The sequence below is a fragment of the Gambusia affinis genome, linkage group LG02 (genome assembly GCF_019740435.1).
Source record: "Gambusia affinis linkage group LG02, SWU_Gaff_1.0, whole genome shotgun sequence".
NCBI lineage: Eukaryota > Metazoa > Chordata > Actinopteri > Cyprinodontiformes > Poeciliidae > Gambusia > Gambusia affinis.
In genome coordinates this window covers 29,764,911-29,789,133 of record NC_057869.1, presented here as the reverse complement: position 1 = coordinate 29,789,133, position 24,223 = coordinate 29,764,911, and the positions used below count along the sequence as shown (strand labels likewise).

The following is a 24,223-nucleotide window of genomic DNA, read 5'->3' as shown; positions in this document are numbered from 1 at the left end:
ACGGATTGTCCGTAACGAGCACCATGTTCAGGCATAAGGATGTCCATATGTGGATGTAAAAAAAAACTAAATTGCCTAAGTAGTTTTTAGGAGGAGGTTTTTTGAATCACTCAGCATAAAAAGCACTCGCGGAGAGTTTTCTGGTTTCAAAAGGTGTTTTCTTCACTTTAAATATTCTCTAAGTTGACTTACAAATAATTTAAATATAAACGTTAATTGGTGGTAGAAAAACTATTTCACTCCTCGCTCCTCCACCAAACAATCAGATAAACCACAGCAGCTGATTCTGCTTTTTAATCACAGCAGGAGGCTGACAAGGAGGAGAGTCTAAGCAAAACAAATAAATAAATAAACAATAGATCTACCATTCAACTAGCTTAGGTCTCTAACATTAATAATTTAGCAAAAAGTAAATTAATTAATCTAATTCTTATTAGGCTCCAACTTCCCAGCCCCTAATTATTAGCCTTAGCAAAGTAACAATTCCAAAAATAATATTCATAGGAGCCTAGTATCTAGCAAAAACATCACATAAATTTTATTAGGATATTTAAAAATCAACATTAATAATCCTTTTGTCTACAAATGTCATCTAGAGCCTCTCAACATTCCTAATGCTTAAAGCAGTCCATAGTAAATATTAGAAAATCTTTTATTTCATTCTGCTTCCTCCATTAAAAGACAGCACTTATCTATTAGTTGCTGGATGACGTTGGCTTTGGTTTTAACCAAAACACTTCTAACAAAGCCTTGGGCATCTGGAAAAGTCCTCATAATGCGGCCCATTGTCCATGCACTCTTTGGTGCCGAGTTATCCACAATAACAACCAGATCTCCAGAGCTGAAGTTCCTCTTTTGCTGTTCCACTTGCTTTGTTCTTGGATGAGTGGGAGATACTCCCTTATCCAACGTCTCCAGAAAAGATCTGCAAGATACTGCGCTTGTCTCCATCTTCTTCTTGAATATTGATTCGTTTTTTCAAAGACTCCTGGTGGCATGGTTGCTTTTCCTTTCAGCTGGAATAAATGGTTTGGTGTTAGAGGTTCTAAGTCACTGAGGTCATTTGACACTGAAGTTATTGGCCTGTTATTTAGGATGGCTTCCACTTCACATAGTGGTGTTGACAGGGTTTTATTGTCCAGTGTTTGTTCCTTTAGAACAAACAGAAAGGGTCAGAGTCTTTTTGATTAGATGCATTAGTCTTTCCCAGACTCCACTGTGGTGAGCCCCAAATGAAGGGTTAAAAATCCATTTTATTCCTTCTACTAAAAGAGTCTTTGGATTTTCTGATGATTTAGCTCTCTTAATGCTTCTTGTAGTTCCTTTTGTGCTTCCTAAAAGTTTGTCCCACGGTCTATTCTGATGCTCATCACTGATCCTGGTGAGGAAATTTACGCACATCTGAGTCAGTGGGGGTAGCGCCAAAGCTCAAATCTTATTGGTCACTTTGCTTTTGTTTATTTGGTGGCTTGGTGCTTTTTCTGTAAGCTAAAAATGAATGAGCAGAGTTTGAACCTCCTGTAGTTCTAAGAGCGGTTTGGATCCCGGCAGAGCTTTTTACCGTGTGCAGCTCTGGCGGGTCGTCGGTTTATGAGCTTCTTTGACGTTTCCCAAATTGGAGAGCTGATGGGTCACCTGTTAACTGGCATCTGCCGCTCTTCCTGATATCAAAAACTGTGGCTTTAAAAAAAAATCCAGAGTGGAAGCCTATGAAAAAGAGCTCAACTAACAGAACTAGAACACAAATTAACCCAAAATCCCAAGTCATTTATGAAAGTAATAGAACTAAGAAACATTGCTAAAATACTTACAAATGAAATAAAAAAAAATAAAAAATTTTATTAGACAATCATCATGAAGTGGGACCTAAAGGAACAAAACTGTTAGCAATGAAGCTTAAAAAGCAACAGTCTGACAGAAATATTCATAAATTAAAGTATGATGAGACAAATCAAATGATATATGACCCAGTAACTGTTGAGGATATGTTTAGGACATACTATCAGCGATTATGCAGTCATCCTCCTTCTGCTGAAGATGGACAGATAGAAGCCTTCTTGGAGTCACTGGACCTGCCCTCAATTGGAGAAACCCAAAACAAACTTCTCATATAACAGGAATAGAAATACAAAAGGCAATTAATAGGTCAAAAAAACGGTAAAACACCAGGAAGTGACGGACTGCCATCTGAGTGGTACAAATAATTTTAGTGAAGATTTCTTGCCACTTCTAGAAAATTCATTTAACTATACATTGGAACATGCAGTGCTTCCGCCATCTTGGAGAGAAGCGATCATAACAGTCCTTCCAACAAAGAGGAGGAGCGAGACCTGCTCTGATTATAGACCTATATCTATTCTAAACATGGACTATAAAGTGTGTGTGTGTGAATGGTTGTGTGTCCTGTATGTCTCTGTGTTGCCCTGCAACAGACTGGCGACCTGTCCAGGGTGAACCACGCCTCTCGCCCGGAACGTAGCTGTAGATAGACACCAGCAACCCCATTAGGGACAAGAGTGAACAGAAAATGCATGGATGGATGGATACAACTTTAGGCAATCCACTTATTTCAGTTGTTCAAACTTTATTGCATAGTTTGTCTGATGCTTTAGTTGTGACACCCACCACTTCTAGCACTGTTCACATTGTCTGATTATTTACATGTCACGGGACGTGCATGATTTAAGGGTAAAAACTGCCCTTAATCCCACCTTTGCTGCTCTATTGGTTAGAGCAGGGGTCTCAAACTCCAGTCCTCGAGGGCCACAGTCCTGCAACGTTTAGATGTGCCTCTGCTGCACCACACCTGAATACAATAATTAAGGCTCTGGAGAACTGGTCTACACAAGGTGGAGGTAATTAAGCCATTTCATTCCAGTGTTTTGTACCTGTGGCACATCTAAAAACTGCAGGACTGCGGCCCTCGAGGACTGGAGTTTGAGACCCCTAGGTTAGAGTGACAGTCAGTCACACAGTGCATTCAGACAATCACTGCATCTGGAGTGGTTAATCAGGCCTGCTCCAGCTTTCCCAGTGAGGTGTGAGGGGGAGAGCTGAAGACAAAGGAGCTACAGGTTTATGCTTCCAAACAATTAGTTTATCTCTTTGTTTATTATGCACTTTTAAAACTCAATATAAAAATCATGTAGATCTGAATACCCAGTGAGCTTGGAGCCATGACGTTGTCATGCACTGAACTATATATGGAATTGGTGATTAGTGAACACAATGTTGTTTTGTGTGTTTAGCACAGGGGTGGGAAACTCCAGGCCTCAAGGGCCAGTGTCCTGCAACTTTTAGATGTGTCTCTACTTCAACACACCTGAGTCAAATAATGAGGTCATTAGCAGGACTCTGGAGAACCTGACTGCACTTAGGAGGTGATTCAGCTGTTGGATTCAGGTGTGTTGGACCAGGGAGAGATCTAAGAGTTGCAGGACACCGGCCCTCCCGGACCAGGAGTGCCCACCCCTGTCCCTCCCCTGGGAAACCCCTGGTTTAGCATGTTGGTGGGGACAGCCAATGCTAATTGTTTATCAATTGTCACATGATCTAACTTCTTAAATTCAATATATGTGTTTAAGATAATGAGATAAATGCTGATATCTTTATTTTGTCTGAAAGATTAGATTGTGGATATAATTACATTTATTTCTGTATATAATTGAAACAAGTCTAGTTAACTAGCAGGCTGGTAATTCACTGTTCCTTTTTATTTCAATACAGGCCAGGTGACCCTTTTTAGGGTTAAAGGATGGCAAGCTTCTGACAACTGGCTGAAGCCAGGAGAACCTGAAATTCACTCCATACTGGTCTGGTAGGAGGCTGATGGTCTGTAGCACCTCCACCCCCCACCCATCTCACCATATGGGCAGACAATCCATAATTCTTCTCTTCTCCATTGGAAACTTGGACATTTTCAACTCAAATGACTGGACAATCAAACCATGGACTTTTTAAATGTGCGTCAGTCAAACATTGTGTTTTAGATCTCCCCGCCCCTCTCCGAGCTCCCTCCAGGGAGCCACGCAGTAGGTGGTGGTGTGGGTGCGGAGGTGGCCATGTGGAACCGGGCCCTGGCCCTCTCAGCATCCCCTTCTTGCCCTACCAGGGGCACGAGCTTCCAGGCTGTGTGTACTGGTGGGTGCTTAAAATGGTAAATGGACTGAACTTATATAGTGCTTTTCCAGTCATTTTGACCACTCAAAGCGCTTTACATTAGAGTCACATTCACCCATTCACACTCACAAACACACCCATTCATACACCAATACGCAGATCAGTAGGCAATTTGGGGTTAAGTGCCTTGCCCAGAGGCACATCGACATGTGGCAGGAGCAAGCTGGAATCGAACCTTCAACCTTCCGATTGCAAGATGACTACTCTACCATAGAGCCACAGTCGGTTCTCTGGTTGTTCACCAGGCGGGCTGCCAGCATCTGTAGCTCGCTTTGGCGGAGTGAGGTTCCCATCTGGTTCTAAGTGTGGATCCCTTTAGAGCTCCAGGCCTGGTATGAGGACCAGTATGTGGTGGGGTTCAGATTTCCGGTGTGGGGCCTGTTGAAGAAAGAAATAGTACTAAGTTAGCTTAATTTGGAAAAAGCTTGGCTCTCTATTTCTTTCCTATTTCCCGGGTTCTTCCAGCGAGGAGTGTGTGCCAATCAGGAGCAACATGCGTGATGACGTCACAGAGTTACAGCGTTTAATCCAATAAGAAACCACAATGAAGTAACAACACAAACTGCAAAGCAGCCAAGATACAGACTCATTACCTGAGACAGACAAAGAATAAAAACAAAGACAGAGACAGAGAAAGAAAAAAGCAAAGACATGTCTTTGGAGAAGGCTGATGCCAAAACGGCAGGAAATAACAGCGATCTAAATTATTATTATCGTGTTCAATCTCTTTATAGTGGAGGCGTTTCTCTCCTTGTTAATGTATTCATTAAGGCGTACCCCTGGTTCGACCAACCAGGAGCTCCCCTGGACACTCAGAGGAACTTAGACCTTCCCTTAATTTCACGCCAGAGATCAAAGGCCATTTGGTCTCTAGAAGAACAATGGAGCAAGCAGCTGCATCCTAGTCTTCTGGCTCTAAGGCCATTTGGGCAAATAAAAGCATACTTCACAGATACCTGTGAAATTCGGAGTGCCTCCCGGCCAAATTAAGTGATTTAGTTTAAGGAAAGATTATCTTCACAAACCTAATTCTGGTCTACTGCATTCAGCATTTTCCAAAGATTTAAGTCCTTGCTTTATCACATAAAATCCTGAACAGTTTTCTAATACTAAACAACACATTTTCATTGAAACAATTTCCATTTGGTTCAGATATTATCATAGACAGTACAATTTTCAAATACATTCAGCATTCACCCTTCTAAACTTAGATAATGCACTTTAATTATAAACTTGCTATTAATACTTAGAAAACTGTTAGTGATCTCAACATTCTATGTTGCATTTTAGTTTAAACCCTGCCAGATGTGGTTCTAAAAAACCTTTGATGTTCTGTGAACCCAATCGGCTTCTGCCCTGCACTAGATGCTAATTTCGTGGCTTCCTGAGCCCTGATAACAATACTAAAAGATCTCCTTTGATCTGCATCTAGTTCCTGACCTTTGACATTTACCCTGCTGGGTAATTTAACTGTAAATTCTTCACACAATATCTGTTTAAAACAAAGAAATTCATACAACATAGAATGTTCAAGATACCTTTTACACATGACATAAAATTAACTGTTTAAAGCATTAGAAATAATCATTTTTCTTAACAGGCCGGAGATCTGCCCTGCACCAGAGGCAGATAAAACTACCAGGTTTAAAGAACCAGGTCTTTAAACCTCCTGACCTGGTTCTCTGCTGGGGTCAAAGCCTGAGGTTAGAGCCTGGTTCCAGGCCTTACTTCCAGGCTTTTTATTAAGTGTGGTTTCTTTAGGGATACAGGCCTGGTTCTAAGTGTGGTTCCCTTTAAACCTCCAGGCCTGGTTCTCTGCTGGGGCTCCTTCTCTGGTTCTAAGGGTGGCTCCAGGCCATTTTTAGCAAATATTAGCCAGGACATAGTGCATTTATCATGGGTAAATGTCTTTATTAAGTAAGGTCTTGTTGTTACTCATCCTCCGTACTTGAGGATGGAGAGGCTGGGTCATTGGCCACTGGCTTTGTGGCCTCTTCAAACCTCCTCCGGTGGTCTGCCAGCTGATTTTCATTTCAGAATTTATCAGCAGTGGCTGTGTCGTGGCACGTCAGTCTGGACATCTGGTTCCGGACATCCATTGACTGGAGTGTTCCTTACCTATGGAGGTAATAGGTCTCTGGTTAAAAGGGGGCCCACAGCACCATCCAGGCTGGAAGGTGGCCTTGTCCTCCTGGTTCTAGGGCAGCTCTTGGTGTGGATGTTACTCACCAGTGTTGCCACAGAGGTGTGGATTTCAGTCATGGTTGGTGTTCCTCCATGTCCTATCTCTTCCCAGGTCTTTTGTGAGGCTTTTGACCTGCCCTTGTCCACAGCTGAAGAATACCAAGTCAAAGGTTGGCCTCAGGCTGGCCCTCACCACAATCCAATGACTGATCCACTGGAACTCATCTGTTTTGAGGTATAGCTGAGCAACCCCAAACTGCGACTCATCTTGTGGTTCTCAACCTGTGGAAAGGTCAGTGGAAAATCTTATGGAGGGCAGGGTGATTTTTGTGGATTGTGGTGCTTGGAGGTTCAGCCCTCATACTCACGTTAATCACAAACCTGGGAGAGTTGCTTGAAGCTCTGCATCTGGCGTCTTCAACTGACGCCGGGCCAGTGATCATAGAGGGCCGACATGTACAGTGCAAAGTACCCATAGAATCTGTGCCTGACCTCCACCGCAATGGGGTTGGCCCCGAGCCTCTGAAATTGTCTGGGGATCCTCGCCTAGCCAGAGTCCTACACCTATGGAGAAGTCTTTCTGTTACCACCCTTCTTTCTTTGCTTGCCTTTACCCGGATTTGCTGGAGCATCAGGCTGGTTGTGATCTGAAGCAGTCTTCACGGCCCTGACTGCAAGCACAATCAGTGTCCTGGAGAGCGTGTACTCCTGTGGTGGTGTGTCGGCAAAGTACGCCAGGAACTGTGCCACATTCACTAGGTAGACCTTGATTGTAGTGATGGCTTTTTCCTGGTCCTTCAGATGTCCAGGCCAGCCCATGATTTTACGCATATCATCCATAAACTGCCAAGAGCGAAGCCCGGATTTCCCCTCACTGAGACCAGTCAGAAACATCTTCAGGTGGTTCATCTTGGACCCACAATTCTCCACATGCTTGGCTTTCGGTAGTGCACCAAACAAATGTACATTACATTTGGGAGGAATTAATATGGGACATTTGGGAAGATTTATTATGGGACATTTGGGAAGATTTATTAAGGGACATGTGGGAGGATGTATTATGGGACAATAGGGAGGATTTATTAAGAGGCATTTGGGAGGATTTATTATGGGACATTTGGGAAGATTTATTATGGGACATTTGGGAAGATTTATTATGGAACATTTGGGAAGATTTATTATGGGACGTTTGGGAGGATTTAATACGGGACATTTGGATGGATTTATTATGAGACATAAGGCAGGAGTGGCTACAGGGTCATGTGAGAAAATTTATTATGGGATATTTGGGAGGATTTAACATGGGACATTTGGGAGGAATTAATATGGGACATTTGGGTGGATTAAATGGGACATTAGGGGGAGTGGCTACAGGGTCATGTGAGAATATGGGACATTTGGGAGGAATTAATATGGGACATTAGGGGGAGTGGCTACAGGGTCATGTCAGAAGATTTATTACTTGTCAGGCTTTTATGAGACACCTCTGTATCCTGACTACACTGAATAAATGTAGCAAGAAGAGAATTCACTGAGTCAACTTTATCATTTGACTCCATCAAAACATTAAATCGTCCATTACTCGTCTGGCTTGCTTCAGTTTAACGTTTCTTTTATCTTGGCATGTTTTTATATAAAACATTAAGCCTTTCTCAATTTAACACTTCTGGAAGAAACTGCCAAGTCACTCTTGGTCAACTCTGCTTTGGATATATCAGACATTTTGGCGAACACTTTGAACTGCTTGTAGCTTTGTCGTTGCTGGCTTTACTTCCTTTTTCCTTTAAACCCACTGGCTGTGCGTAAATGTGCAGCGCATCAACTCAGTCTTTCATTCATCTTCATTTAACTTGTGCAGTAACGTTGATGCTATCATCAAACTCCTCTCGTTTGGCCGTTTCTTTCACAGCATTAGCAATCATCGTACATACCGCCGTGTTGAAGAAAGATGTGAGCATTTGTGGCTTGTAGGTGAGGCTCCTTCATGGATGATGGGCGCAGCCGCTTCCTCCCACTGTCAGAGTCCGAAGAACAAAGGAGATGGTTCCTCCAAACTTTACGCAGCCTTCCGTGTATCAGCAGACTTGAGAGCGTCGATTTAAACTCCCAAGGTCGGCTTTGTTTTGCTTGTTGTATCAAAAATGCCAAGGTCGGGTTTTTTACTTGCTGAAGTGACTATTTGTCCAAAATCAAATTCCAAAATAAAATAAAAAACTTAAGACTCAAAAGTGATCGAAGCAAAAGTGAATTAAACTCAAATAGTCACCTGATACACTGGGTTCTGGTTTATGCAGTTTAAAAAAAGGGATCAAAACAGTCAAAAATGTAGTTCTAGTGTCTTTAATCCAGTTCAGGCAAACAAGTTATAGACTGAAGTGACTGACTGACTGACTGTCTGGTTGACTGACTGACTGACAGACAAAAACCCTTATGACCACCCACGTGTATAATGAGCGAACTAAGACCTACCTATTTATATCGTGACACACCCACGTCCCAAACTGAAATTCATTAACTAATTGAGTAAACTGTTAACCAAAGAACCTATTCTAAATAACAAATTAAACAAAAATTCTATTTCTGTTTTTTAAATTCTGTTTTTTCTTGCGAGAAAAACATACAAAACCACGTGAAAAAAGCAAGAAGACTGTTGATGGAGTCTTCAGTGGAGAGTCAAAACTTGTGCAGGTCACTTGGAAGAGAGCGTCGGGATTAATAATTCTGTTTTCCTCCATCTCTCTCTGCTCTTTGCAGACGCGTACACACATACACACAGAGGGTTTTCACACACACACACAAAGCTAAGTTTGAACGAAATGGCACGCTGGGAACGCCGTCTTTAGGGCGTAGCTTAGATAGCGGCCAACAAAAGAAATGAGAAACTACAGTTAGGTTCCTCATCAAAAGAAGTTTCTGATGAGGAAAACACTGTTGAGTAGATTTAATGGGAAACCAGGTGTTTGTGTTTGTGTTTTGCACATTGTCAAATCTTTATCAATTACAGTCACATTGGCTGAAGATAGTCTAAATTGTTGAAAAAAGTTACATTTGTCTTAATATGAATGAATTTATTTGGAAATGTTTTGATGGTTTGAAACGTCTCTTTTACTTGAAAGTGTAAATCACTTCAGAGCTTTTCCTGATTACCATAGCAATAGCAACCAACGTTACACAATGACAGAAGTGAATGAAGAGCTGAACTGCGCTTACCAACTTCAAGAAGAGGATTGTTTTTTAAACGCCTTTATCTCAAATCTACCAAATTTTACAAAAGACGTAGAAGCTGAACGGAAAATGAAAGAAAGACAAAGACCTAAAGAAAAGCAGAAGAGACGGAAATCGGATGACAAACAGAAAAATTGCGTCACAACCAATTCTGATGTTAGCAGAAGCTCAAGATACAGACCAAGTCTCCCTTTGGGAATGGAGGATTTGTACGATGTAGAGACAATGAAATTAGATTCCAACAGGAGATAAAAGAGAAAGATGAGGCAATTATTCGGAAAGCGCAAGAAAAGAAACTGAGACCTAAAAACCAAACTGCTTATGAACGGGATGTGGAAATTTTGAGAGAGAGACAGAACAGGACAATGGAAGAGGCTCAAATACAGGAACTTATTAAATTAAATCCAGTTGATACAAACAGAAAAAAAGCTCCCAAAGACAAACATGACAAATGGTTTAAAAAGCCCTCGTCACCTGAAAGACAACAGAAAATTGCCATAAAAGTTATTAAAAATCCAACAGAACAGATTATAAAGGAAAGGCAAAAATGTAAGAACATTAGTAATGGGATTCATTCAGAAAATGTTCATCAAAAGAGGGAGAAAAAAGTTCCTGAAAAGAATAAATTTCAAGACAGATGTAAGGAGATGGCCTATAAAAATCTGGAGGAAATAAAGAGAAAAGAAATTGCCAAAGACGCTTTAGAGGAGGAAAAGTTGCATAAAGAAATGGCTAAGCGGGAGTTTGTTCAAAAGTTACTTGACAAACAGGAGAGGAAAAAGAAACTCGAAATGCAAAAGTCTTTGACTGATGCATGGGATGGACAAGTGGAATATAAGCGGCAGAAGAAAATGGCAAGGATTGTCAGAAGATTGTTTATAACAATCTGTATGCTTTAAAAAAGAAAGAAGCTGCGAGCTACATTCTTTTGGAGGAAAAGCGTTGCAAGGAGAGAGCTAAGCTGCATTTACGCCAAAAGTTACAAGAAGAACAGGAGAGAAAAAAGAAAGTCAATTCAAAAAAGTATCTGACCGACACATGGGATGCTCAAATTCAAGATAAACAACAGAAAAGAAAGGAAAAGGCTGCAATTGAAAGGCAACAAATGGCTGCCATTATGGAGTCAGATAGACTCCATCAAATTGAGGAAGTTGAGATGAGAAGTGAGAAGAAATTGAAAGACCAGAAATTTTTGAGAAAGGACGAGACTGAGCCAAACACAGAAGAGCAAAAGAAGATGGATGACAGCTTAGAGGCTATTTTGAAGAAAGAAGCTGCCGGTGATGCTAATTTACAAAAACAAATTTGTAACAATATGGCCAAAGAGAAGGGTAACAAAATGTTACATGAAATAGATCAGCGGGTGAAAACTGAGAAGCAAAACCCTCTGGCCGATAAATTGGCTGCCAGATATGAACAGAAACAGAAACAGAGTAGTGACATGTGCAGGACTGAAAGGCAAGGGGTGCTTCCTGGATATCGAGCTGAGGAAAGCAGACAAACACGGGACAATGTTACTGATAGAGGAAGAGATGTTCAGTATAAATCGGTCTTAGACCAAGACAGTGACAAGGACAAACGTCGTGAACTACATAAAAAAATTGTGTATGACCAACTGTCACTTATACAAAAGAAAGAAGCTAACAAAAAGGCTTTTATGGAAGAAAGGTTATTGAAAGAAAGGATACATCGGGAAGCTGCAGCGCAAAACCGCGAAAAGCTGGAGAAAGAGAAAAAAGCTGCAGCTACCAAGACTCTGACTGATTCGTGGGATTCCCAAATACAACAAAAACAGCAGGAGAAAAAGGAACTTCGTGAGATTGAATTGAAAGACATGTTGTCCTTAATTGAATTGGAAAGAGTGCCTGGAGGAGAAAATAGTAAAATAACCCACCTAGAGAAACAAAGACAGCCTGTTTATCATGAAGTTGGGAAAAATCTGCCAGCAGAAGGACCAGCTCCAAGTAGCTCCAAGACCTGTTTGGGAAAAATTGTGTATTCTGCTGAAAAACATCATGCAAAAACCAGCAATGTTTGCAGACCTTTACAGAGTCGACTGAAAGTTAGCAATATCATGCCTGCCAGACTTCCCTCACAGGACACCAACTCTGTGTACCTCCGTGGTAGGTTCAAATACACAGATGTAAAACTCCCATCTGTTCCGAGGCCCAAATGAAGAACTTTGTTTCTCACCTGACCAAAGAAAGCAATGGGATTCCCCTGGAGGAGCTGACCCAAGTGGCTGAGGAGAGTGAAGTCTGGGCCTCCCTGCTCAGGCTGCCGCCCCCACAACCCAACAAGAAGAAGAAAATGGCTGGATGGATGGATGGACCTTTTATCACCTGTCTCCCAAATACTTCCACTCTGGAGTTGCCCACAGTGAGAGGCGACGGGCAGGAGTGGGCATACTTGTTGCCCCTCATCCCGCCGCCTGTACGTTGGGGTTTACCCCGGCGAACAAGAGGGTAGCCTCCCTCCGCCTATAGGTGGGGGGACGGGTTTTGACTGTTGTTTGTGCTTATGGGCCGAACAACAGTTCAGATTACCCACCCTTCTTGGAGTCCTTGGAGGGGGTACTGGAGAGTGCCTCTCCTGGGGACTCCCTTGTTCTGCTGGGGACTTCAACGCTCACGTGGGCAACGACAGCGAGACCTGGAGGGGTGTGGTTGGGAAGAACGACTCCCCCCGATCTGAACTCGAGTGGTGTTCTGTTAAACTTCTGTTCTTGTCACAGATTGTCAGTAACGAACACCATGTTCGGGCATAAGGGTGTCCATATGTGCACTTGGCACCAGGACACCCTCGGCTGCAGTTCGATGATCGACTTTGTCATCGTTTCATCGGATCTGCGGCCGTATGTCTTGGACACTCGGGTAAAGAGAGGTGCGGAGTTGTCTACTGACTACTACCTGGTGGCGAGTTGGCTCCGGTGGTGGGGGAGGAAGCCGATCAGACTTGGCAGGCCCGAACGTGTTGTGAGGGTCTGCTGGGAACATCTGGCGGAATCCCCTGTGAGACGGAGCTTTAACTCCCATCTCCGGTAGGTCTTTGAATACGTTCCAGAGGAGGTTGGGGACATGGAGTCTGAGTGAACCATGTTCCATGCCTCCATTATCGAGGCGGCTTATCGGAGCTATGGTCGCAAGATTGTTGGTGCCTGTTGCGGTGGCAACCATTTAAACACGTCGGTGGACACCTTCGGTGAGGGATGCTCCTGGCAAGGTCTATTCATGGAGCGAGGGAGGGATGGATGGATGGATGGATGGATGGCTCTTCAAAGCACTCTTTGCTTTTCTCTTGAAAACAGCAGCTTTCACTTATCGTTTACATGACATCTTTGTAAGATTGTCCACTAGCTAAGTCAGACATTCTGAAGTTTGATACCGTTGTTGGAGCGTTTGAGAATGTCTGAATAATTTTCTAAGCATCATTAATTGTCCTGCAGAGAACAGAGCAGCCATTGCTAACATGCACTCGAAGTGCTAAAACCACAATCCGTAGCATATAGGGTATTAGTAACTTTAAGAAATTTCAACAATAGGTTTTCTCTGGGTGCTCCAGTTTTCCTACAAAAACGATAGGTAGGTAGGTAGGTAGGTAGCCTTAAAAAAATACTACAAAAATCACGTGGTTCACATAATCCACGAAAATATTTACATTTTCACATGTGCAAACATGTAATCACATGTGGGTCACAATTTTGTTAATGTGTTCAATGCTCCTTGTATCCTGTGATCACATAATTCTCACATGTGCACCATATGAGAATTATGAGAATTTATAATAATCCCAATTGATCAAAGCGCTTCACAATAATGATAACAGCATAGATATTTTATATCTATGATGTTGTAATCATATATATAAATATACAGTACTGACCAAAGGTTTGGACACACTTTCTAATTGAATTCAATTAGAAAGTGTGACCAAACTTTTGGTCTGTACTGTGTATATATGTATATATATATATATATATATATATATATATATGTATATATGTACATATACATATATATACGCATATATATACAGTACAGACCAAAGGTTTTCTCACACTTTCTGAAATGTGTCCAAACTTTTGGTCTGTACTGTATATATACCAAACACAAGTAGCAGACAGACAGACACTGTAATTTGCTCTCTTAAAAAAAAGTAAACGAATCTTGTTTTAAACAAAAGTTTTCTCCGGGTGCTCCGGTTTCTCTACAAACATGATACTACACTCATCAAAAGTATAAATGCAACACATCCTATTCTGCAAAGAAATGGAGGGGCGAACAACCAGAGAGGACATTTTTAATGTCGTTAACATGTTTTTCACTGAAAACGCTATCAGCTGGAAATCCTGCAGCAGCGTTTGCACAGATGCGACTGCATCAATGACGGGCATAGCAAAAGGGCTCGTAGCACAGATTAAAAAAACAAATCCTGACATCAAGTGGACGCACTGTGCGATACACAGGGAAGCGCTAGCGTCCAAGAAAATGAGCCCTGTGTTTCACAATATTTTGAACAACAGCATTAAAGTTATAAACTTCATCTAAGTCAAGGTCAATTAACGCACGTTTGTACTGCAGCCTCTGTGAAAATACGGGAGCTGAACACACAGAACTGCCCCTGTATACTGAAGTGCGCTGGCTGTCTCGTGGAAGAGTACTGAACAGGCTATTTGAGTTGCGAGCTGAAGTGCACACCTTCCTGACAAAGCACGGATCTCCCCATGCCACCTTGTTTGAGAACACGGACTGGCTTATATCTTTGCTATCTGGCAGATATATTCAGGAAACTGAATGAACTGAATATGTCCTTGCAGGGCAAGGACACCAGCATCCTGGACCTGTATGACAAGGTGGGTGGTTTCCTGGAGAAAGGAGAGATGTGGAAATGGGCATGTGATCAGGAGGATTTCACCTGCTTTCCTCAGCTGAATGCTTTTCTCTCCAGTGAGGATGTAGCGACAGCTCTGATGAAGTTAGCCATAGTGGGACATTTGGCTAACTTGATCAGTGGTTTTCACTCCTACTTGACATGGATGAGAAATCTGCACAGCTGGATTGGGTGAGAAACCCATTTCTCTTGTCAGAAGCAAACAGAAGCAAGCTTCCTGTCAGTCATCAGGAAAAACTGATGGAAGTAGCATTTGACCGTGGCCTGCAGCTGAAGTTTGGTGCATCCACTCTGACACAGTTTTGGGTGTATGTGAGGCAGGAGCACCCTGAGCTGGGACAGAAAGCTTTGGAGCAGCTACTACCCTTTGCATCCACATATTTATGTGAGGCCTCCTTGTTAGTAATGTTGCTGATCAAAATAAAGCAAAGAAACAGACTGTGCCTGGAGAAGAACTTGATCACTGCAGTTGCCTCCCTGCCACCAAGAATGACAAAGATCCTCAGTGAGGTGCAAGCCCATATTTCTCATTAAATGTACTGAGTAATTTTTTTCCTGTTCATAAATCACTGCCTGTTACATACTGTTCAAATCAAATCAAATGTTCAATGCAAAGTGATTAAAGTGCAATCTTTTTTTTTTTTATCCTAAAAGAGGTAACGTTAATTTTTTTTGTGAGCAAATATTTATTTATTAAGTTAATTTATTTTGTAAACAAAATATATTTTATTTAAATTAAGTTGTAGATTTATTTCTGTGAACACATTTTAGTTATTTATGTATATATTTAATTTTGTACAATTACAGAGACCATTATAAATTAGCAGTGTTTTGCATATTTCAGTTTTGACTGGTTTTGTACCTTCCTGGTGGTCATCGTCTTCTGATTTTTCCTTTTTGTTTAACCATGCAATGTTTGCTTAACCATGCAATGTTTGCAATATGTATATATTTGTCAGGTTCACTGATAAAAGTTGTTTGGCTTTAATAAATCAGACAGTGATTTTACAGCACTGTACCTTTTTTTTTTCCAAAAATGTTTTGCCCGTGTCAGGGGGTACTTGACTAAAAATATATTTTTAAGGGGTTACATCACTGAAAAAGGTTTGAGAACCACTGGTATAGCATACGGTACAGGACGTGCCTTGTGGAATCTGGGTTTTGCGTCGTCTTCCAATATGATCTGTGCTTTAATATTTTTCAGGGCCAATTCCTTCTTTGAACACCGGCGCATGTTCCTCAAGTATCTGTTTCAGTCTTTCCTCCACTGAACTTGCACTCAGGTCTGGTACCAGTCTCATGGACTTTATTTCTTTCCAGTTGAGTTGGACGCGTTTCAGCCAGTCACGTCCAAATAATGGGACGCCGCCATTTTTCAGAACATAAAGTTCAAGGTCGCATTTGTTTTTCTTATATTCCACTTTTAGTTTTCCCAAGAGACTTATTCTTTCACCAGTGTATGTTTTTAGTTTCACTGAAGTGTGCTTTAGTTTCAGATTTGGAAACTTGTCTCTGTAGTTATCATATGAGATCAGTGAAAGGGCTGACCCAGTATCCAGTTCCATCTTTAACATAATCCCTTGCACTTTAGGTGTGAGCCATATTGCATCTTAATATTTCTTGATGTCTTGTATTGTATGCAGCTCAAGGCATGCCAAATGCTCCTGAGAAGATGAGTCTGTCTCATTTACTTCATGCAGTTTTCTGTCTTTGTTCCACATTTTGTTTTTCTTACATTGTTTTGATCTGCCCATTTTCTGTATATGTCCTTTTTTGTTGCATTGAAGAGATTCTTTATCATTAAACCAGCAATTAGCAGCGTTATGTGACTTTTTGCCGCATCTGTAACAGGTCTGTAATTTATCATTAGGCTGCGCACGCATTTTATTGACAGAACACGGCTCCGTGAAATTTCCATGAAGCTCTCCTGTGTCTTTTGCTGCAGTTTCCATAGATATGGCAATTTCTAATGCACGATGCAACGTCAGATTATCCTCTGTGAGGAGTCGTTTCTGTGTGCTTTCATTGTGCAGCCCGCAGACGAAACGGTCTCTCAGTGAATCTGACGGCCCCTCCCCGAACTGACAGTGCTCCGACAGCCGCCGAAGCTCCGCGATGTACTCCGAAGTGGACTCGGTTTTCAACTGATTTCGTTTATGAAATCTGAAACGTTCAGCTATGACCAGTGGCTTCGGTTGGAAATGTTTTTGGAGAACCTCTGTGATCTTCTTGAAACTTTTGTCTGCTGGTTTGGCTGGTGTGATGAGGCTACGCAGCAAGTTATAAGTTTTCACTCCCATTACGCTCAGTAACACAGCGACTTTCCTCTCATCCTCTACTTTGTTAGCCAGACAGTACTGTTCAACTCGCTCCACATACGTTGTCCAGTCCCCTGTGCCGTTTTCAAAAACGTTCATTTGTCCAACGCCTCCCGACATTTTCGTGTGGTGTTCGTTACTCACTTTCTCTCTGTAGGTCGTTAGTTAGCAAGCCTCATTAGCATCCAGACGGAGGGCTTTCCTGTTCTCATTTTATTGTCTTTTTGTCACTTTCACAAGGCTTTTCCCCCTCTCTGTCGTTACGTGCACATCGGGGATCCGTTTAAATCTCGTCGCCAGTTTGTTATGTTTCTTCTCATAACTTTACTATATAGACTCAACAGACCCTCAGTATAACGTGACTTAGTTTATTAGACACTTTTCCCAAAAACATAGTGAGATCAATGCGCTGATACCACATTTAGTATTCTTCCACGTACAACACAAAATAGTGCCATTGAATAATGTATTGTTTTATCACATACATAACACTATTCTAAATAACAAATTAAACAAAAATTCTAATTATAAATCAACTAGAAAATAAACAAATAAGAATACAAATAAACTAGATAATCTAAATTCTAAGATTTAACTGAAAGTAGATAAATAGCTCCTACAATGTCAAAGAACATTACTAATAAATTGGAAATACTTAAACTACCCACTTGTTCAATGGAACTTGGTTGAACAAGCTCATCACCTGCTTCACCATCAGTTGTTTCTGATAAATTTTTTGTATTAGGCTGAATTTGTGCGAGAAAAACATACGAAACCACGTGAAAAAAGCAAGGAGACTGTTGATGGAGTCTTCAGTGGAGAGTCAAAACTTGTGCAGGTCACTTGGAAGAGAGCGTGAATAAATAATTCTGTTTTCATCCATCTCTCTCTTCGCAGACTCGCATACACATACACACAGATGGTTTTTACACACACACGCAAAGCTAAGTTTGAACGAAATGGCACGCTGGGAACGCCGTCTTTAGGGCGTAGCTTAGATAGCGGCTAACAAAAGACATGAGAAACTACAGTTAGGTTCCTCATCAAAAACCTCTTGATGAGGAAAACACTGTTGAATAGATTTAATGGGAAACCAGGTGTTTGTGTTTTGCACATTGTTAAATCTTTATCAATTACAGTCACATTGACTGAAGACAGTCTAAATTGTTGAAAAAAGTTACATTTGTCTTAATATGAATGAATTTATTTGGAAATATTTTGATGGTTTGAAACGTCTCTTTTACTAGAAAGTGTGAATCACTTCAGAGCTTTTCCTGATTACCATAGCAATAGCAACCAACGTTACACTTCTGTCTAACTGATGCCAGAGGTGTAGCACCAAACTTACTTTACCAAGACTTACTTACAGTGAACTCAATTTTTACCAGTGTAAGAAAGAAACGGAAGATGGATTCCAGTAGATTACTGAAGAAGGTTATCCCTTTGCTAAAGACAATGACAGAAGTGAATGAAGAGCTGAACTGCGCTTAACGACTTCAAGAACAGGATTGTTCTTTAAACTCCTTTATCTCAAATCTACCAAATTTTACAAAAGACGTAGAAGCTGAACGGAAAATGAAAGAAAGACAAAGACCTAAAGAAAAGCAGAAGAGACGGAAATCGGATGACAAAAAGGAAAATTGCCTCACAACCAATTCTGATGTTAGCAGAAGCTCAAGATACAGACCAAGTCTCCCTTCGGGAATGGAGGATTTGTATGATGTAGAGACAATGAAATTAGATTCCAGCAGGAGATAAAAGAGAAAGATGAGGCAATTATTCGGAAAGCGCAAGAAAAGAAACCGAGACCTAAAAACCAAACGGCTTATGAACGGGATGTGGAAATTTTGAGAGAGACAGAACAGGGCAACGGAAGAGGCTCAAATACAGGAACTTATGAAATTAAATCCAGTTGATACAAACAGAGAAAGAGCTCCCAAAGACAAACATGACAAATGGTTTAAAAAGCCCTCGTCACCTGAAAGACAACAGAAAATTGCCATAATAGTTACTAAAAATCCAACGGAACAGATTATAAAGGAAAGGCTAAAATGTAAGAACATTAGTAATGGGATTCATTCAGAAAATGTTCATCAAAAGAGGGAGAAAAACGTTCGTGAAAAGAATAAATTTCAAGACAGATGTAAGGAGATGGCGTATAAAAATCTGGAGGAAATAAAGAGAAAAGAAATTGCCAAAGACGCTTTAGAGGAGGAAAAGTTGCATAAAGAAATGGCTAAGCGGGAGTTTGCTCAAAAGTTACTTGACAAACAGGAGAGGGAAAAGAAACTCGAAATGCAAAAGTCTTTGACTGATGCATGGGATGGACAAGTGGAATATAAGCGGCAGAAGAAAATGGCAATGGACAAAGTTAAAAAGCAAGGGTCTTATTTCTTGACGGAATCCGTAAGGTTACGACGAATGGAGGAAACCGAGAAGGAGAAGCAGCAGAAACTCAGCACCCAGGACAAGTCTGATCAAAGTATTGGGGACACAAAAGAAGGCTTTAAGTCCACATCACTACAAGACAAGAGTGAGTTGAGGTTTCCTCAAAATGTCCCATCTCTACAGGATTGTCAGAAGATTGTTTATAACAATCTGTATGCTTTAAAAAAGAAAGAAGCTGCGAGCTACATTCTTTTGGAGGAAAAGCGTTGCAAGGAGAGAGCTAAGCTGCATGTACGCCAAAAGTTACAAGAAGAACAGGAGAGAAAAAAGAAAGTCAATTCAAAAAAGTATCTGACCGACACATGGGATGCTCAAATTCAAGATAAACAACAGAAAAAGAAGGAAAAGGCTGAAATTGAAAGGCAACAAATGGCTGCCATTATGGAGTCAGAAAGACTCCATCAAATTGAGGAAGTTGAGATGAGAAGAAATTGAAAGACCAGAAATTTTTGAGAAAGGACGAGACTGAGCCAAACACAGAAGAGCAAAAGAAGATGAATGACAGCTTAGAGGCTATTTTGAAGAAAGAAGCTGCCGGTGATGCTAATTTACAAAAACAAACAAGGGTAACAAAATGTTAAATGAAATAGATCAGCGGGTGAAAACTGAGAAGCAAAACTCTCTGGCAGATAAATTGGCTGCCAGATATGAACAGAAACAGAAACAGAGTAGTGACATGTGCAGGACTGAAAGGCAAGGGGTGCTTCCTGGATATCGAGCTGAGGAAAGCAGACAAACACGGGACAATGTTACTGATAGAGGAAGAGATGTTCCGTATAAATCGGTCTTAGACCAAGACAGTGACAAGGACAAACGTCGTGAACTACATAAAAAAATTGTGTATGACCAACTGTCACTTATACAAAAGAAAGAAGCTAACAAAAGGGCTTTTATGGAAGAAAGGTTATTGAAAGAAAGGATACATCGGGAAGCTGCAGCGCAAAACCGCGAAAAGCTGGAGAATGAGAAAAAAGCTGCAGCTACCAAGACTCTGACTGATTCGTGGGATTCCCAAATACAACAAAAACAGCAGCAGAAAAAGGAACTTGGTGAGATTGAAGCCTGCCAGCAGAAGGACCAGCTCCAAGTAGCTCCAAGACCTGTATGGGAAAAATTGTGTATTCTTCTGAAAAACATCATGCAAAAACCAGCAATGTTTGCAGACCTTTACAGAGTCGACAGAAAGATAGCAATATCATGCCTGCCAGACTTCCCTCACTGGACGCCAACTCTGTGTACCTCCCTGATAGGTTCAAATACACAGATGTAAAACTCCCATCCGTTCCGAGGCCCAAATGAAGAACTTTGTTTCTCACCTGACCGAGGAAAGCAATGGGATTCCCCTGGAGGAGCTGACCCAAGTGGCTGTTGCCCCTCATGCCGCTGCCTGTACGTTGTGGTTTACCCTGGCGAACAAGAGGGTAGCCTCCCTCCGCCTATAGGTGGGGGGAAGGGTTTTGACTGTTGTTTGTGCTTATGGGCCGAACAACAGTTCAGATTACCCACCCTTCTTGGAGTCCTTGGAGGGGGTACTGGAGAGTGCCTCTCCTGGGGACTCCCTTGTTCTGCTGGGGACTTCAACGCTCACGTGAGCAAAGACAGCGAGAGCTGGAGGGGTGTGGTTGGGAAGAACGACTCCCCCTGATCTGAACTCGAGTGGTGTTCTGTTAAACTTCTGTTCTTGTCACAGATTGTCAGTAACGAACACCATGTTCAGGCATAAGGGTGTCCATATGTGCACTTGGCACCAGGACACCCTCGGCTGCAGTTCGATGATCGACTTTGTCATCGTTTCATCGGATCTGCGGCCGTATGTCTTGGACACTCGGGTGAAGGGAGGTGCGGAGCTGTCTACTGACCACTACCTGGTGGTGAGTTGGCTCCGGTGATGGGGGAGGAAGCCGATCAGACCTTGCTGGCCCGAACGTGTTGTGAGGGTCTGCGGGGAACATCTGGCGGAATCCCCTGTGAGACGGAGCTTTAACTCCCATCTCCGGTAGGTCTTTGAATACTTCCAGGGAAGGTTGGGGATATGGAGTCTGAGTGGACCATGTTCCGTGCCTCCATCATCGAGGCGGCTTATCGGAGCTGTGGTCGCAAGATTGTTGGTGCCTGTTGCGGCGGCAACCCTTGAAGCTCGTTGGTGGACACCTTCGGTGAGGGATGCTCCTGGCAAGGTCTATTCATGGGGGGATGGATGGATGGATGGATGGATGGCTCTTCAAAGCACTCTTTGCTTTTCTCTTGAAAACAGCAGCTTTCACTTATCGTTTACATGACATCTTTGTAAGATTGTCCGCTAGCTAAGTCAGACATATGAGGCCTGACCTTTGAAGGTTTTCTGAAGTTTGATATCGTCTTTGGAGCGTTTGAGGATGTCTGAATAATTTTCTAAGCATCATTAATAGTCCCGCAGAGAACAGAGCAGCCATTGCTAACATACTGTTGCCTTTGCACTCAAAGCGCTAAAACCGCAATCCGTAGTAGTACTAAGAAATTAACTTGGTAATTTCTTAGTAACTTTAAGAAATTTCAACAATAGGTTTTCTCTGGGTGCTCCAGTTTTCCTACAAAAACGATAGATAGATAGATAGATAGATAGATAGATAGATAGATAGATAGATAGATAGATAGATAGATAGATAGATAGATAGATAGATAGATAGATAGATAGATAGATAGATAGATAGATAGATAGATAGATAGATAGATAGATAGATAGATAGATAGATAGATAGATAGATAGATAGATAGATAGATAGATAGATAGATAGATAGATAGATAGATAGATAGATAGATAGATAGATAGATAGATAGATAGATAGATACCCTTATGAAAATCACATTGTGGTTCACATAATCCACGAAAATAATTACATTTTCACATGTGATCACATGTGGTCAAGTATTTTGTTCATGTGTTCAATGTTCCTTGCATCTTGTGATCACATAATTCTCACATGTGCACCATATGAGAATTATGAGAATTTATAATAATCTCAACTGATCAAAGCGCTTCACAATAATGACAACATCATAGATATTTTATGATATCTATGATGTTGTAATCATATATATACATATATATATATATATATATACATACGCATATATATACAGTACAGACAAAAAGTTTGGTCACACTTTCTGAAAGTGTTTCCAAACGTTTGGTCTGTACTGTATATATACAAAACACAAGTGGCAGACGGACACTGTAATTTGCTCTCTTAAAAAAATTAACTAATCTTGTTTTAAACAAAAGTCTTCTCCGGGTGCTCCAGTTTCTCTACAAACATAATACTACACTCAACAAAAATATACACGCAACACTTTTATTTTTGCTCCCATTTTCCATGAGATGGACTCAAAGATCTAAAATTCATTCCAGATAAACAATATTACCATTTCTTTCGAATGTCCACAAATCTGTCTAAATGTTTGATAGTGAGCTCTTCTGCTTTGCTGAGATAATCCATCCCACCTCATAGGTGTGCCACATCAAGATGCTGATCTGACATCATGATTAGTGTACAGGTGTACCTTGTACTGCCCACAATAAAAGGCCACTCTGAAATTCGCAGTTTTGTCTCAGAGCAAAGTGTGTAACGCCTCTCGCCCAAAACGTTCACTGGAGATAGAGATGTGTGCGCCATACAATTTGTGTGATGTTTTCTTCTTTTGCATAAACACCAATACTTACCGCCCCATCAGTTAGAAAGCAAGTAACTTTTTTGAGTCATTCCGCACTCTGACATGAGCACTGTTGTTTCTTATGACAAATTATTAGCAGTAGGTGCATTAGGGAAATGCAGCGCCACTAAAGCAGTAGAATGCAAGGAAGTGCTTGAATCTATGAAATGCCATGTCTCGGCTAGATCTGCATCAGTGTTGCTATAGGACCACATATCTGACATCAAACTGACTTTCAGTGGTTTTGGTTTTTTTCTTGGCTTCTGTGTCCCTCAACTTGAGCAGAGGTCCACAACCCTGGTCCTCAGAGTGAGGGCCCACTGTCCTGCATGTTTTAGGCGTTTCGCTGCTGCTGCACACCAGGACTAAACAAACTGGGAATTAACAAGCTGCTGCAGCAATTGGAAGCATGCTACGGAGGTAATATAATCATTTGAATCAGCTGTACTGAAGTAGGAAATAAATATAGAGCAGGGGTGGGCACTCCTGGTCCTGGAGGGCCTGTGTCCTGCAACTCTTAGACGTCTCCCTGGTCCAACACACCTGAATCCAACAGCTGAATCACCTCCCTATTGCAGTCAGGTTCTCCAGAGTCCTGCTAATGACCTCATTATTTGACTCAGGTGTGTTGAAGTAAAGACACATCTAAAAGTTGCAGGAGACCGGCCCTCCAGGACCAGGAGTTGCTCACCCCTGACGTAGATGGACTGTTTGGCTGGCTGTTTTATTAATGCACACATTTTTACATTTTGAAAGTTGAACTAATGCAGAAACACTATCAAGCATTTTAGAAACAAAAATCTGAGTAGTTAAACAGGTCATGTGTCTTTTTAACTTGGAGCAGATTGACATAAATAAAAAAGAACTGCAAATGACAGTATTGTGTCACACAACCTTCCAGCCCACCAAACACGACGGTGACAACCATGGATTTTACCAGATGCAAAACATTTAAGAAGATAAAGAATCTATTTTCAATTTGAGTATAACCATGTCCAGATTTACACAGATGCATCAAAAAATCCAATTGGGTAAAACAGAAATACCTTATAGCTTTAGCTATACCAGAATTTCATTCATGGAAAATAAATTACCAATGGGTTGTCAGTATGCACATATTAGCATTATTATTAGGAATACAATGACTAGAAGAAATAAGACCTTTGAAAACAGTAATTGGTTCAGATTCCAGTTCAGCACTAACCAGTTTAAAATACAGTCATTCAGACCAGAAATTTTATTAGACATACAAGATTCAATATTTAGGACACAGATGATTGGACTAACA

At 41.3% G+C, this 24,223-nt stretch overlaps 1 protein-coding gene across 1 annotated transcript in view; it reads left to right on the top strand.

Annotated features, from left to right (window-relative positions):
* LOC122823310 (trichohyalin-like) overlaps positions 1-4,073 on the top strand; it is a 9,839-nt gene extending 5,766 nt beyond the window's left edge. The window contains exon 2 of the mRNA XM_044102790.1: positions 3,727-4,073. The gene's annotated coding sequence lies outside the window, so the exon portion shown is untranslated. The remainder of the gene's footprint in view (positions 1-3,726) is intronic.
* The last annotated feature ends 20,150 nt before the right edge of the window (positions 4,074-24,223 follow it).